General features: G+C 46.8%; 1 protein-coding gene across 2 annotated transcripts in view; it reads left to right on the forward strand.

Moving 5' to 3' along the window:
• CCDC88A (coiled-coil domain containing 88A) overlaps nucleotides 1–12200 on the forward strand; it is a 1055351-nt gene that overhangs the window by 865064 nt on the left and 178087 nt on the right. The gene's annotated exons all lie outside the window — the stretch shown is intronic.

Here is a 12200-nt window from a genome sequence, read left to right on the forward strand (position 1 = left end):
CTAGAGCCTGGCTTCTAGACACTTCGTACACTTCACTAATAGGGATACTGGACCTGGTATAAGGTTTAAGTACCTTAGGTACCCACCACACTTGTTGCCAACATCTCGGGCCAGTGGGTCAGTGACAATCAGGCTCTCCGTGTTAACCTCCTGTAGGAAAGTGCCTCTTTTGACATGGTCATCTCCCCCACACATGTTTTGCTTGGTTTCTAGTGTAATTTTGACTGAAAGGGCACTGTGTCCCTCCCAAACAGGTCCCCAGTGCCAGACCTCTTTCCCTAAAACTCCACAGTTTTTTTTCCCAATTGACAAACCTGTAGTTGCCACTGTAAGTCTCTAATAAATGGTACCCATGGTACCTAGGGCATGGGGTTCTAAAGGAAGGTCCCTGAGGGCTGCAGCACAGATTGTGCCAACTCCTGCATTGAAATACTTTGGGCACCCAACGCTGTGTTGGCACTCTGCACCCAGCCACCCCTGTGCCGCCAAGAGTGTAGGTTTGGTGCTGCCTTGTGCCCCCCCTTGTACTTACCTCAACTCCAGGAGATTGACCCCTGACCCCACTTTACTTACCTGTGAGCAGCACTTCAGCTGATACCCCGTCTCCATTGGATAGCATTGGATGCACAACGCTTTGTTGGCACTCGCACCTGGCCACCCCTATGCCGCTGAGGGTGTAAGTTTGGTGCTGACTTGCAGCCCCCCAGTACTCGCCTTAGCCCCTGGAGACCAACCTCTGCCACTGCTCGTTCTTACCTATGAGCAGCGTGTCAACTTCCCCCCCCAAGCCTCTATTGACTAACATTGGGCACCGCCTCCAACTTTGACCTCTGCACCCAGCTGCTTCTGTGCCTCTGTGGGTGCACCATTGGTAGCAACCTAAATCTTGTCTGATACTAGCCTAAAGCCCTGAAGACTTGGACCGTAAGTCGTGTACTTACCCATGAAACTGCATCATTGTTTTCCCCCCATAGATTAACATTGAAGAGCTCTGAAAATTCCATTGTGTCAATTTTTGAAACACCAAAGTATGTCTAATTTAAGAACTGCTTACCTTCTAACAAAATTATTTGGTTCAAAGCATATACATATATATATAAGCAACTGTTATTTTTCTAAATTGGTCTCAGATTTATTCTTTGAGTGTGTCTCATTTATCGCCTCTGTGAGTACAACAAACGCTTAACACAACTCTTTGATAAGCCTAGCTGCTCTCCCACAATACCACAAATAGAGCTCTAGACCTATCTATTTTTACTTCCGCACATCTTTAGGGATCCACGGGACTCTCTGCACAGTGTACTTCACTTTAGTACACCACGTAGAAACTCAGTGTCCTACACCTCCCATACAAATCCTTCTCCCAAAACAAAACGGTTCTGCAGATGTGAGTCATACCATCACACTGCCAGTGTTCTATGCTCAACATCACCCCTCCAAGGAGGAGGAGAGACTCCATCACTTTGACTCCAAAAGAGCCTTAAGCTTTGACATTGATAGTACCAAAGGAAGTACTGTGAAGACAATCAGCTCTTTGTGGGGTCCACTGGACCATCTACTATTAGATCCTACTCTGCAACAGGGTCTGCTACTCTTTGGCAAAAAACAAAACAAAAACAAAAAACGATGTCTGTGAACCGATTCTACCAGGGCCAAAACTGCTACAACTGTGTTGGCAGTTCATTACCTGGACATCTGCCAGGCAGCTACATAGGCATTGTTCAATACGTTCACAAAGCACTAATAACTGGACTGGGGATCCACTTGGCTCTCTGCACAGTGTACTTAACTTTAGTACACTATATAGAGAGCCAGCGTCCTACATTGGTGGAACAGCGGTGGGGTCTGCGACTTTGCATTTGCTGATACCATATGGTAAATAAGTGACTTCACAAGTAAATCCAAAAGTTGCCTTTAGTTAAATTGTATTTTTTGAATTGTGTACTTTTCTAAATTCCTAAAAATAACTGTTATGGCCCAGGGAAGATCCCTCAAGCTTAATAGTAAAACTTAAAAAACTTACTTCAGTTAGGACTGCAAAAACATGTTAGGATGTTTTCTTTAGCTCAAACATGTCCCCACTTTAGTAAAATAATGAGTACCTCAGAGGACAAGGTGGTGAAGCTCAAAGTCACTCCCTACCTTAAGCTTTCTCACAAGCAGTTAAGGGCCCTCTGTAAGGGATATAATAAAAAGAGGTTCAAACCCTACCCGTGCAAGGCTCCAGGAGCTACTGGCAGAGCATGACCAGGCCCATCCTACTGATGAGGCCACTGATCTTGTAGCACTGGATCAGGACGACTCAAGTGAGAAGGAAAAAATGGACCTTCCTCTACTTGGAAGTAGTTTACATGTGCCCCAGGTGTCTAGGACACATTCCTCTAGTGAGGATGGTTCATGTTCCTTAAGATCCAGAGATAGAATCTCTGAAGAAGATGCCTTCAAGAGAGGTTAGCTAAGAGACTGGAGATGTAACACAGAATCTTAGATATAGAGAGGAAAAGAGCAGAAATGGGTTTAGCACCCATGAATGGTGGCAGCAATATCATAAATAGGCACAGAGTAGAAAACTATGACCCTAAAATCCACAAAGTTATTGTCCAAGGTTTTGTGTGGACTATACAGGTCTTAATGCAGTGACCAAGACAGATGCCTACCCAGTTCCAAGAGCAGATGAACTTATTGACAGATTGGGAGCAGCCAAATATCTGAGTACTTTTGATCTCACATCAGGGTACTGACAGATAGGCCTGACTCCAGGAGCAAAATAAAGATCTGCATTCTCCACTCCCGATGGGCATTATCAGTTCACTGCTATGCCCTTTGGTCTGAAGAATAGCACTGCCACCCTCCAGAGGTTGGTGTACAAAGGTCTTGCTGGTTTAGAAGACTTCAGTGCAGCATATCTAGATGATGTTGCTGTCTTCAGCTCTGCCTGGCAGGATCACCTGCTCCACCTCAAAAAGGTCCTTGAAGCTCTGAAAAACACGTGCCTCACTATCAAGGCAAGCAAGTGCCATATAGGGAAGGGTCAGGTTGTATACTTGGGACACGTTGTTGGTGGAAGCCAATTTCAACCACACCAACACAAGATCCAGACTATTCTGGACTGGGTAGCTCTAACAACCTAGGTCCAAGTCAGGGCATTCCTTGGCTTGACTGTGTATTACAGAAGTTTTGTGAAGGGCTACAGCACCTTTGTGGCACCCCTCATAGGGCTCACATTCAAAAAGATGCTCAAAAAGGTAAACTGGATAGCCAGCTGTCAACAGGCCTTTGACACCCTGTAAGTGGGTATGTGCTCTGCACCTGTTCTAAAGGCTCCAGATTACTCTAAGCAGTTCATTGTGCAGACAGATGCCTCTGAACATGGGATAGGAGAAGTCCTGTCCCAAAACAAAGATGATGGGCGTGACCAACCTGTTGCTTTCATTATCAGGAGGTTAGTCCCCAGAGAGCAGTGTTGGAGTGCCATTGAGAGAGAAGCCTTCGCTGTGGTTTGGTCCCTGAAGCAGCCTAGACCATACTTGTTTGGCTCTCACTTCCTAGTTCAAACTGAGCACAAGCCTCTCAGATGCCTAATGCAAATAAAGGGTGAAAGTCCCAAACTGTTAAGGTGGTCAGTCTACCTACAGGGAATGGACTTTACAGTGGAACACAGACTGACCATGCCAATGCAGATGGCCTTTGCAGGTGTTTCCACCTAGAAGAGGAAGACTCCTGGGAACAGTTAGCTTCATCCTCTTTCATTTGGGAGGAGGCATGCAGGAAAGTGCCTCTTTTGACATGGTCCCCTGACCCCCCACAAACACACTTTTTTCAAGGTTTCTTGTGCAAATTCAATTGAAAGTCCACTGGGTCACGGCCAAACAGGTCTCTAGTGCCAGATCACTTTCCCTAAAACTGTTTTTTTCCCAATTGGCAAACCTTTAGTTTCCAATGTAAGTCCGTAGTAAATGGTACCCCTGGTACCTAGGGCATGTGGTACTAAAGGAAGGCACCTGAGGGCTGCAGCACAGAGCTTGCCACCCTAAGGGATTCTCTCACCTAAGTGCACACAGTACTGCCTTTGTAGGCTGCGTGTCTTGGTGCCGATCCAAAATGAAAACACAACATGGCACACAGCCTGTATGTCCTGTTCCCTGACACTGCATGCAATATATGTAAGTCACCCCTCTGGCTGGCCTTCCAGCCCTAAAGGCAGGGTGCATTATATTACATGTGAGGGCATACCTGCATGAGCAAATATGCCCCTGCTATATCTTTGTCGATTCTCAGACATAGCAAGTGAACAGTGAAGCCATTTTAAGTATGTGTGGGACACTGGTCACTACGGGTTCCCCAGCTACACGATGGCTTCAATGACCATAGAGATGTTTTTGGTACCAAACATTTCATATTAATAAACCCTCACTGAATCCAGTGATGGATTTATTTATACATGCACTCAGAGGGAACCTTAGAGGTGCCTTCCGCAAAACCTTCCAATTCCTAGCATGGTCAGGTTGTATACTTGTGACACATTGTTGGCGGAGGCCAATTTCAACCACACCAACACAAGATCCAAACTATTCTGGACTGGATAGCTCCAACAACCTAGATCCAAGTCAGGGCACCAGGACAGCCACCTTAGACAGAGTTCTGGCCCCTTGAGGTGAAATCCAGTGCTTTTGAGGGCTCAAAACAAAGGCCTGCTCTGGGCAGAGGTGTGACTGCCTCTCCCAAACAGGATGGACATTCCTGGGTGGGGAGTTTCAAAGGCCTTGCTGCCTGGAATGGTGGAGGAGGTCGACTCCCAGTTCCAGAGCCCACTTTTGGTAGCAGGACTGGCGGGAAAATTAAGTAAATTTGTAGGAGTGCCAACTTCTTGCCAGTCCCACCCCTAATGTGGATGAACATAAGTGGACAATACTTTTTAAATTCCTCCATATTGCATGGAAGGAATTAGGCCTATATGGTGAGGGCTTTGTCACTTCCCAAAGGAAATGGACAGAGAAAGGGTGTAGTCACCGTAAAGGTACGTAGCCTTTGGCTACCACCTGGCGCTCCCTGTAACACCCCTAAATTCAGTCTTTAGGTGACCCCCCTGAACCTTAGAATCAGATTCCTGCAACTTAAGAAGAGCCAGACCCGTTGCCTGCAGAGAAGACTGAAGACACCAACTGACTTGGCTCTAGCCCTACCGGCCTGTCTGCAGCCTTCAAAGTAAGCTGCTCCCAGAAGACAACCATCCTCCAGCCCAGAAACCTCCAAAGCCTTGGGAGGACTGCCTGTCTTCAAAGAAGACCAAGATTTCCTGTGGACAGAGGACCTGTCCAGAAGAAACCATCTTTACAGAAGAGGGGAGCTTGCCTTAGGAACTTAGAAACCCGGCACCAGAAGTGACCACAGCACCCGACGCCCCTGTCCCGACTCCAAGAGGCACACCCGTCAAGTGAAGGTTCCCTGGCGGTTCTGACCAAGAGTACCCTGTGGCCTGACCCCTAAATCTGAGGGCTCTCCCCGGCGCGACCTCCCTGGTGAGCTGATTCCGATGCCGAAAGATACCCCTGCAGCGGAGACCCTGCGCCTTGGGGAGCTGAACTGTCAGTGTTGCTATGACCCCTGGCATCTCAACTTACCTGGGCACCTGTGGGTTTACCTCTCTTTGCCTCCTGGGCAGAGCCTGCAGCCCATTTCTGGAAGTCATCTCCTCCATTGAAATATGTGCTTGTTGGCACTCTGCACCCGGCCGCCCCTGTGCCACTGAGGGTGTAAGTTTGGTGCTGCCTTGTCACCCCCCCTTGTACTTACCTAAACTCCAGGAGATTGACCACTGACCCCGTTTTATTCACCTGTGAGCAGCGCTGCAGCGGATACCCCCTGTCTCCTTTGGATAGCATTGGACTCCCGATGCTGTGTTGGCCCGTGTACCACTGAAGGTGTAAGTTTGGTGCTGACTTGCGACCTCTCCCAGTGCTCGTCTGAACCCCTGGAGACCAACCTCTGCCACAGCTGGTACTTACCTGTGATTAGCACGTCAACTCCTCCCTCCCCCCAGCCTTCATTGACTAACGTCAATGGCACCGACTCCAACTTTGACCTCTGTACCCAGTCACCTCTGTGCCGATGCGGGCCCACCCTTGTAACCAAAACGAACCTTGTCTGATGTTAGCCTAAAACCCTGAAGGCTGGAACTGTAAATCATGTACTTACCTGTGAAACTGCATAATTGTTTTCCCCCTATAGGTCAACATTGAAGAACGCTGAAATTGCACTGTGTCGAATTCTGGAAAAGCAAAGTATTTCGAATTTAAAAACTGCTTGCTTTGTAACAAAGTTCTTTGGTTCAAAGCCTATATAAAAGCAACTGTTATTTTTCTAAAGTGGGCTCGGATTTATTCTTTGAGTGTGTGTCTCATTTATTGCCTCTGTAAGTACAACAAATGCTTAACACAACTCCTTGATAAGCCTAGCTGCTCGCCCACCCTACCACAAATAGAACTCTAGCCCTATCTATTTCTGCTTCTGCACATCTTTGGGGATCCACAGGACTCTCTGCACAGTGTACTTCACATTAGCACAATACATAGAAAGACAGTGTCCTACACCTCCCATACAAATCTTTCTCCCAAAACAAAATGGTTCTGCAGATGTGAGCATCTTTCTTACCAAAAGTTGTGACGCCGTCCCATGTTGGTCATACCATCACCCTGCCAATGTTCTATGCTCCACTTCACCCCTCCAAGGAGGAGGAGGAGAGACTCCATTGCTTTGACTCCAAAAGAGCCTTAAGCATTGACATTGATTGAACGAAAGGAAGATCCGGGAAGACAATCAGCTCTTTGTGAGGTTTGGTGGGGCAAACAAAAGGCAAGGCCATGCAGAAGAGGACCATCTCTATTAGATCGCACTCTGCGTCAGGATCTGCTACTCTTTGGCAAAAAAAAAAAAACACCAGAATGTCTGTGAGCCCATTCTACCAGAGCCAAAACTGTTACAACTGTGTTGGCAGTTCATTTCCTGGACACCTGCCAGGCAGCTACATAGGCATTGCTCCATATGTACACAAAGCACTACTGACTGGAATGACAAGTTTGCTGAGATTGGTATTTTGCCTGCTTGGTCCTTCAGGACTTATTGGTTCGAGACAATTCACAGACCAAACTCCTAATAGATACTGCTCTGACATCTATTCAAAAGGTGATGAATCTGCGGTTAGAATTCTCTAGCAGAAGAACAAGTTACTTGTCTCTAGTAATACTCTCTCTGGTAGATGCAGTTTCCTCACCTTACCCCCACCCCCTCACACAGACCTCTCCTCCCTGTTGTGTGAATCGGGCTATACCTATTATTAATAGTTCCTTTCCATGGGATTCTTATCAACAGTCGTAAATCCTGAATAATTCCACCCTCCCACCTCCCCGGGGGCCTGTAGCCGTTTAAGTTCAACATTCATTTGTACATATGCATATATATATATTTGCATGGACATCTCTTTTCTTTCTACTCTATCACTCCTACCTTACCCTATGCGGGAAAACAATGCAGCCATGGTTGAATTTGCGCAGGTTGCAGGTGGGATTTTTAGTAGTTTATGGAGAACCCTAGGGTGTGTAGCATTTGTATTACATAATGTGTATGGTTTTGACACTGTGTATGACTGTTGGATTTTATTAGCCAATCATCGAGATAAGGGAAGACATAAATGTGTTGTCTTCTTAGGTAGGCAGCTACTGCTGCCAAGCATTTTGTAAATACTCTGGGACCTGTTGTTATCCCGAAGGGTAACACCTTGAACTGGTAATGTTTTCCCTGAGATATTTTCTGTGCGCTGGATGGATGGGTATGTGAAAATACGCATCCTTGAGTTCTAATGTTGCCATGAAATCTTGCTGCTGTAGCAGTGGGACCACCTCCTGTAGTGTTACCATGTGAAAATGTCCTGACAGGATGTAAAGATTGAGAGTTCTGAGATCTAAGATTGGTCTTAAGGTTCCATCTTTTTGGGGAATAAGGAAGTACAGTGAGTAAACCCCTGTTCCTGTCTGATCTTGTGGTACAAGCTCTATCGCTTGTTTGAGTAATAGCGATTTTACTTCTTCTTGCAACATTGAGATATGTTGTGTCGATGAGAGATGGTACACGATCCAAACAATACCAATGAGAATTAACAAGTCATAGAACTTTTCCGACTCAAACTATCGGAGCGAAAAGAAACACGTCCGAACCCGATGGCGGAAAGAAAAAAATCTAACATGGAGTCGATGCCCATGCGCAATGGAGCCGAAGAGGAGGAGTCACTCGATCCCGTGACTTGAAAATACTTCTTTGAAGAAAAACAACTTGTAACAGTCCGAGCCCTACACTAGATGGCAGAATATGCATAGCATGTGAATCTGCAGCGGAACATGCCACAAACAGATGTACACTGGGGAAGTGACATTTTCCATATATATATATATATATATATATATATATATATATATATATATATATATATATATATATTTATATTTTCAAAACAACCGTCAATCCCACCCGGAAGTTCTCCCTACAGCGCACACAGGACAAAGGAGCATCCTTGGCCACTCCATCTCGCAAAAGTGAAGACCCCCTAGATATCTCCCATTTTTATTCCCAAAGTGCATTAATTACAAATACGTAAATGACGGACCATACACTGATTCACAAGGATAATATTTAAGTGTCGGCCATTTTGAAGTGGTTACTCCAGAGTGGCAGTACTGAAAGCAGAGCTGGTTCATACTTAATACTGTCCTTTCAAAATTGATGGGCCCCCATCTAAACAATATATAAAGCCTCTTTGCAACATCTTACATGGAAAGTGGCTTTTCTAATGACCATTACTTCAGCTCCTTTTGTTGGCGAAATTCAGGCACTGTGGGGCAGATGTACAAAGGTTTTTAAAGGTTGTGAACAGTCCAGTTCACTGGTGGTGCTGTACCATGTACATTATTATTACCTAGATATAGTTATAATGTTTAAGAAGTGCTCTGGGGTCCCCACACGTGGTTGGGATTATTCAGTGTTTATGACTTTGATGAGCATTTCCCTGGAAGAGAACTAGGATTGCAGGTAAGCAACTGTTCCTTATTGTAAGGAAATGCCTCCTTGGCATGGTTACCACCTGACTTTTTGCCTTTGCTGATGCTAAGTTTTGATTGAAAGTGTGTTGGGACCCTGCTAACCATGCCCCAGCACCAGTTTTCTTTCCCTAAACTCTACCTTTGTCTCCACAATTGGCACAGCCCTGGCACTCAGATAAGTCCTATGTAACTGGTACCCCTGGTACCAAGGACCCTGATGCCAGAGAAGGTCTCTAAGGGCTGCAGCATGTCTTATGCCACCCTGGGGACCCCTCACTCAGCACATGTACACTGCCTCCCAGCTTGTGTGTGCTGGTGGGGAGAAAAAGACTAAGTCGACATGGCGCTCCCCTCAGAGTGCCATGCCAACCTCACACTTCCTGTGGCATAGGTAAGTCACCCCTCTAGCAGGCCTTACAGCCCTAAGCCAGGGTGCACTATACCACAGGTGAGGGCATATGTGCATGAGCACTATGCCCCTACAGTGTCTAAGCAAAACCTTATACATTGTAAGTGCAGGGTAGCCTTAAGAGTATATGGTCTGGCAGTTTGTCAAACACGAACTCCACAGTTCCATAATGACTACACTGAAATCTGGGAAGTTTGGTATCAAACTTCTCAGCACAATAAATGCACACTGATACCAGTGTGCAATTTATTGTAAAATGCACCCAGAGGGCATCTTGGAGATGCCCTCTGAATACCAATCCGACTTCTAATGTAGGCTGCCAGCCTGCCACAAACCAGACAGGTTGCTGTCCACATGGGGAGAGTGCCTTTGTCACTCTGTGGCCAGGAACAAAAGCCTGTACTGGGTGGAGGTGCTTCTCACCTCCCCCTGCAGGAACTATAACACCTGGCGGTGAGCCTCAAAGGCTCACCTCTTTTGTTACAGCGCCCCAGGGCATCTTAGCTAGTGGAGATGCCCGCCCCTCTGGCCACCGCCCCAACTTTTGGTGGCAAGGCTGGAGGAGATAATGAGAAAAACAAGGAGGAGTTACCCACCAGTCAGGACAGCCCCTAAGGTGTCCTTAGCTGAGGTGACCCCTGCCTTTAGAAATCCTCCATCTTAAGTTTGGAGGATTCCCCCAATAGGATTAGGGATGTGCCCCCCTCCCCTCAGGGAGGAGGCACAAAGAGTTTGTAGCCACCCTCCAGGACAGTAGCCATTGGCGACTGCCCTCCCAGACCTAAACACACCCCTAAATCGAGTATTTAGGGGCACCCCAGAACCCAGGAAATCAGATTCCTGCAACCTGAACTACAAAGAAGGACTGCTGACCTACAAGCCTGCAGAGACAACGGACGACGACAACTACTTTGGCCCCAGCCCTACCGGCCTGTCTCCAGAGTCGAAAACCTGCAACCAGAGATGCATCCAACAGGGACCAGTGACCTCTGAAGCCTTAGAGGACTGCCCTGACCCCCAGGACCAAGAAACTCCAGTGAGCAGTGGCTCTGCTAAAAAACAGCGACATCTTTGCAACAAAGAAGCAACTTCCAAAGAGTTCACTCTTCCCGACAGAAGTGTGAGACTTCACACTCTGCACCCGATGCCCCCGGCTCGAGATCCAGAGAAACAACTCTACAGGGAGGACTCCCCGGCCACTGCGACCCTGTGAGTAGCCTGAGACGACCCCCCTGATCCCCCACAGCGACGCCTGCAGAGAAAATCCGGAGGCTCCCCCTGACCCCAACTGCCTGTAACAAGGGACCCGACGCCTGGAAGCACTGCACCCACAGCCCCAAGGACCTGAAGGAACCGAACCTCAGTGCAGGAGTGACCCCCAGGCGATCCTCTACCTAGCCCAGGTGGTGGCTGTCCCAATTAGCCCCCCCTGTGCCTGCCTGCACCGCTAGAGTGACCCCCGGGTCCCTCCATTGTTTCCTATCTAAAACCCGACGCCTGCTTTGCACAATGCACCCGGCCGCCCCTGTGCCGCTGAGGGTGTATTTTGTGTGCCTACTTGTGTCCCTGCCAGTGCTCTATAAAACCCCCCTGGTCTGCCCCCCGAGGAAACGGGTACTTACCTGCTGGCAGAGTGGAACCGGAGCACCCCTGTTCTCCATAGGCACCTATGTGTTTTGGGCACCTCTTTGACCTCTGCACCTGACCGGCCCTGAGCTGCTGGTGTGGTAACTTTGGGGTTGCCTTGAACCCCCAACGGTGGGCTGCCTATGCCCAGGAACTGAGACTTGTAAGTGTCTTACTTACCTCACAACCTAACCTTTACTTTCCTCCCCCAGGAACTGTTGATTTTTGCAGTGTCCACTTTTAAAATAGCTTATTGCCATTTTAAAAAAGACTGTATATGATATTGCTTTTATTCAAAGTTCCTAACTTACCTGTGTGAAGTACCTTGCATTTTATGTGTTTACTTCAAATCTTGAACCTGTGGTTCTTAAAATAAACTAAGAAAATATATTTTTCTATATAGAAACTATTTGTCTGGAGTAAGTCTTTGAGTGTGTGTTCCTCATTTATTGCCTGTGTGTGTACAACAAATGCTTAACACTGCCCTCCGATAAGCCTACTGCTCGACCACACTACCACAAAATAGAGCATTAGAATTATCTAATTTTGCCACTATCCTACCTCTAAGGGGAACCCTTGGACTCTGTGCACACTATTTCTTACTTTGAAATAGCATATACAGAGCCAACTTCCTACACTTATAGTCTAGGAATCTGCACACTGATCAAAGTTATTTTGCTGTTGGGGCTCTGCATCTGAGGGCACAGACAGCTTTTAAAACAACTGGCATCATTGTGCAGGATTTTTGGACACACATCATTTTTGGAGCTGAACGCTGTCAGTGTTGGGCTGCATGGCTCCTACTGCAAACCACAAAAAGCATTACCAAAAGTAAGCACCTGTTCTCTCTGCATAAAGTTACTTGTTTTCTGTTCATCCATCAAGAATGGATGTCTGAGATTGAGAATGTTTCTCCTAAATGAGATGGCAGTTGCAAGTAGGTAGTTATAGTGAAAACATAGTTTCCATACGAAAAGCATTTTTTTTGCCAATAACTTTGATGCTGTTTGACGAATGTTCACAAATTTTTCAAAATTTAGCTGCTGTCTTAAATGTTTCGGGGTGATTTGTCAAAG

The sequence above is a fragment of the Pleurodeles waltl genome, chromosome 5 (assembly GCF_031143425.1).
Source record: "Pleurodeles waltl isolate 20211129_DDA chromosome 5, aPleWal1.hap1.20221129, whole genome shotgun sequence".
Classification (NCBI taxonomy): domain Eukaryota; kingdom Metazoa; phylum Chordata; class Amphibia; order Caudata; family Salamandridae; genus Pleurodeles; species Pleurodeles waltl.